This window comes from Humulus lupulus, chromosome 3 (assembly GCF_963169125.1).
Source record: "Humulus lupulus chromosome 3, drHumLupu1.1, whole genome shotgun sequence".
NCBI classification, from domain to species: domain Eukaryota; kingdom Viridiplantae; phylum Streptophyta; class Magnoliopsida; order Rosales; family Cannabaceae; genus Humulus; species Humulus lupulus.
In genome coordinates, this window is record NC_084795.1 from 73,617,875 (window position 1) to 73,623,163 (window position 5,289).

Genomic DNA, 5,289 nt, shown 5'->3' on the forward strand with positions numbered 1-5,289 from the left:
TCTATGTTGAGTTCTGCGACATTTTTGGTCTTCGCCAACATATCGTCAACGTATACCTCCATGTTCCTCCCTATTTGGTTAGCGAACATTTTTTTCACCAATCTTTGATAGGTGGCACCCGTGTTCTTTAATCCGAAAGGCATCACTTTATAGCAGTAGAGTCCTTTGTCCGTTATAAATGACGTACGCTCTTCGGTAGCTGGGTTCATAGGTATCTGGTTGTATCCAGAGCAGGCATCCATGAAGCTAAGTAACTCATGCCCGGCAGTCGCATCCACCAGCTGATCTATCCTTGGAAGCGGAAAACTGTCCTTAGGACAAGCCTTATTAAGGCTTGAGAAGTCCACACATGTCCTCCATGTTCCGTTCAGTTTTGGGACTAGCATTGGGTTCGATACCCATACAGGATAGAATGATTCACAGATGAACCCGTTGGCATTCAACTTGTCAACCTCCTCCTTTAAGGTCGCGTACCTCTTTGGGTCAAGCGCTCGTCTTTTCTGCCTAACGGGCCTCGCCTCGGGGGCGATGTTCAAATGGTGGCACATGATAGCTGGATCTATCCCCACCATGTCTTCGTGACCTCAAGTGAATACATCCAGATTGTCCTTCAAAAACCTCACCAACTTCTCCTTCGCATCATCCTGAAGGTTTTTTCCCACCTTCAACTTTCGCAATGGCTCTTCCATCACCAAGATTTCCTCTACCTCCTCCACAGGTTCTACCCCTGACTCCTCCATGATTCTGGGGTCTAGTTCTTATGGGTTTGTGCCCCCATGTATCACCATCGCCATTAGTTCTTGCGGTTTCACAGACGTGTGAAATGAGGTTTTATAACACTCCCTTGCTTTTTTTTGTTCTCCTTTCATACTAGCTACTCCACTAGGAGTTGGGAACTTGACGGCCAAGTGATATATTGAAGTTATCGCTTTCAATTCTCTTAGGGATTGTCTCCCCAATACCACATTGAAAGCTGAAACACAATCTACCACAACAAAGTTGGCCATGACTTTGGTCTATTTGGGTTGTTCTCCCATGGTGAGTGCCAATTCGATCACCCCTAAGGGTTGTATCGAGTCCCCCATGAATCCATATAATGAGGATTGGCAGGGTTTCAAGTGTCGGACACCCAAACCCATCTTCTCCAAGGCGGGGCGATACAAGATATCCACGAAACTTCCGTTGTCTATAAGGACCCGATGCACTCGCATGTTGGCCAACTGAACTGTCAACATCAAAGGATCATTATGGGGAAAGTGCACCCCTCATGCATCCTCCTCTGTGAAAGTGATTGAGTCATTCTCTCCCTTAAATTTTTTCGGGGGTCGTTGTTCCAAACTCATGACACACGGTGGTGGACTCTGTTTGGCTTCTCTAGCGTATCTGTCTCGACCTTTCCTGGATTCTCCCCCAAACCTTGGACCTTCGAAGATCATTATCACTTCTCCTTGTATCTCTGGGGCTCTTCCTTGTGCCTGAGGTATCACCAGCTCGTCCTCTGATTTCTGCTTTTCCCTTCTGACATATCGGCCTAGGGCCCCCCTACGGATGAGCTCTTCAATTTCTTCCTTCAAATGGGTACATTCTGCCATGGTATGGCCGATGTCCTTGTGGTACTGACAGTACTTGCTAGGGTCCCTCTTAGACCGGTCTTTTCTCATCAGTGGGGGCTTCTTGAAGGGAACCCGATCTTCATTTGTGAGGTAGATATGTTCTCTGGTGTCCATCAGGCTCGTATAGAAGGTGTAAGTTGTTTACCTATGGTTGCTTCCGCGTTTGGGCCTTCTCTGTTGATCATCTCTCGGCCCTTCATACGCCCTCTTCTTCTTTGCCCCATTCGATCCTTCATTGATTGGGGGCTTTACATGGGATTTGTTTTTTCCTGCCTTTAAGTTCGCATGGCCATCCTCAACACGAATGTACTTTTGTGCCCTTTCGTAGAAGTCATCTAGGTCGGTGACTTCCCTTCTGAGCATATTATCCCATAACTTGCTTCCTGGATGCACTCCGGCTGTGATGGCCATTTTAAACTCCCTGCGGGTCAAGCTCCCTACTTTGGCTGCCTCCATGTTAAACCTATGGATGTAGCTCTTTAGACTCTCATTTTCTCCCTGCTTCAGGTTGGCGAGGCTGGTGCCCAGCATTGTGTAATCACGCATGACGTGATGCTGTTGGATAAATTCATCAAAAAACTGCTGCCATGACCTGATGGACCCTGATCGAAGTCTTTTGATCCATTTGTATGTAGGTCCCTTCAATGTGATAGCAAATCAATGGCACCTGGCTCCGCTACTAATCCCCCTTAACTTCATCAGGTCGTTAAATTCGTCCAAATGGTACTTAGGATCTGTGTTTCCTTCATATGGGATCATATGAGGCTCCTTGAAGTTGGCTGGGAGCCGGATGGCTTGGATCTCCTTAATGAAGGGAGATTTATGGTCGAACTCATCCTCAATGGCTTGTCCTCCGGATGCGGTGATGATCTTGCTTCGCAGACTCCTCATTTCTGTGTCTAGGTCTTGTCTCCTCTTGTTCAAGGAGTCTCTCAATGTGGATGGGCTAGCATCTCCCTTTCCTTTGCCTTCCCGAGGTGCCATAGGAGGTGTAGTCCTTTTATCCGCCATTTTCTTTTTGAGTTCTTCACGTAGCATTTTCCTCGAGGTGACTTCGACGTCATTACGAGGGCCAGCGTTGTTCTTCTGCTCTGGCCTCTCGGCTGTTTCGGTGGCCCGGGACGTTCGTGCTGCTTTGTCCGAGGAGTATTACTGGTGGAGAGTCGAGTCCTTCTATCGTCTACCGAGATGGTGGTTTCTTCCCCCTCTTGACCTCTATCTTTTCGCTTAGGGAGAGATATGTCTGATTTCCCTTGTAACAGGCCATTTAACACCTCTTGTATGTTCTCTAAGGTGGTCTCTAGCCTTTGGTTCTTGTGGTGTAGTTCACGTGTCTCCTCTTTGTAGAATCGAGATCTAGAACTCGAGCTCACAGAATGGACCCGAGGATGCTTGTCAGGTCTGTGCGTCGATGGGCCCGTATCCTGTCGACCGAAGTTTGGCACCTGCGGTGGCCTTGGGGGCGGGAACTCGCCGACATCTCTTGCAGGGGCAGCTGTTGACCTTGGATGATTCTCATCTGGTGGGGCGGTTGGGGATGAAGCCTTCCTCTCATCTTCGTGAACCTCGAGTCCCTTTGGGGCCTCCACATCTCTAGGTAGATGAGGATTCTTCATGGAGGCCTTCAGTTGTTCTCCATCAAGGTGGACCTCCACCTCTCGTGGCTCTCTCAGTCGTTTAGAACGTCTTGGCATTTTCTTCCTGCCGGAATTAATGGAAGAACAGTGGCTTAATACCTATTCTTCCCACAGACGGCGCCAAACTATTGACGGTAAGAACTCGTCAATGATTTAAGGTTAGAAAACTCAAATTATATTGTGAAAGATAGCTGAGAATAAGATGAAATGAACTTGGAAGAGAAGAGAATGCAGAACTTTAATGGTGCAAAGATCATATATCCCTTAATTGTTTGTCCTTACAATGAATTTTCCAACCCCCTAACCTCAGGGGTCGAAACCTATTTATAGGTGGGCTATATTGGCCCCTAATATAAGTAGGTCCCAATGGACAAGGACGTATGCAGGTACATTGTCAGGATAGTGGCTTAGGACATAGTGGTGTCTACCCTAACAATGCCAAAGTAGTGGTGCAGGACATCGTACTGTCGACTCTGGTATATGGTCGGGGGTGCTCAGGTAGTGCCTCCATCCTCCGTACATGTTCGTATCGCCACTACTCGTCAGACGCGGATGACAGGGCCATGCCTCTTTCCTCTTCATGGTCGTACATCCCATATCAGTACACGTACCTTGTACCGAGTTGTCCTCATCAATTCATGTTTGGCACCTAAGGATTATTTGACATACTCGTTTGGTGTTTTCAAGTGTTCCTCGTACACATATTGAGGGGGCTCCAAACTTTACATGTCATGAGAAGCCAAGGCGTGGGGGTGTCTCACTGGTGGCACCTACTTCTAGAAGGGAACTATGGCCTCTTCAGCGAGGCACAGAGTGTTGGTGCCGAGACAAGGTGCACACGGGAGATGCAGCGAGGTTGCACCCTCGCATAGCGAGGTTGGCCTACTGTGGTCACATGGAGGTGGGGCTTGGGACACGGGAGATGCAGCGAGGCTTCACCCTCGCATAGCGAGGTTGGCCTGTTGCAGTTGCATGGAGATGAGGCGCGGGACATGGGAGATGCAGCAAGGGTGCCTAGCATAGCGAGGCTAGCCTATTGAGGTTAGATGGAGGTGAGGCGCGATGTCTTGCGTAGATGCAGCACATGCGTGGGAGGCCAGCCGAGGACCCTCACATAGCGAGGATGGCGTGCGCGTGGGTAACCGGCCGAGGACCCTCTCATAGTGAGGGTGGCTTTATTAGCCCAACTCCTCCGATGCCATGTGACACCCCTGCCCCTTCATGCATGTGGAAAGTAGCCAAGTGAGGCTCTCGCCCCTACGTCCCACTAGCATGTGTCTCATAGTCTTTAAGGTGCCTCATAGCATAGAGGTTCTCCTGAATGGAATTCACAAGGGAAGAATTCTCACATTTACAACCGTTATTATCTAATATAGTCATATCATAAAGTTGACCATAGGCCAATTCAATCTCAATTATGAGTGGTTAGTATTCTAACTGATTGTATTATTCAAGTCCTTTGATTTGTTCGTTACCAACTTACCCTATGGACTTCCCATACTTACATCTTAGGGACTTGGTAGTATAATTGAGTGGGAGTGTTAATTATAGATATGAACATCTATAGCTTCTAGCCAGAAGTGAAATTGTGATCACCTTATAGCTTGGTTCAACTAGTGTAACACCCTGGGTAACCAAGACCGTTACACTGTGTGTTTAAAATAGTGCAAGACTCGCTAAACAAGTCATTTGAACATAATTGTGTTTATAAAGTCATCTGACAGTTAGGGTTAAAAGATTTTGATTATAAAATGGTTGATTTTTATTAAAATAAGAGATCAATACATGGATCCCAAAAATAAGGTTTACATGGCGAAAACAACTCTCAAAAGTTAATACAACAAAATCCAATCCAAATGGAAAAATACAAGTTGAGCTCTAGTCCCTGCAAATCCCTCGACCGTGGCGGCAAAGCAGCTGACGATGTACACTCTGCCCCCAAAGCTCTTCAACTCATGGCAGGTCCAACTTTCCTTTGCCTTTACTTGTACTATGTAGCAGCCGTGAGCCAAGGCTCATCAAGAAAACCATAATAAACA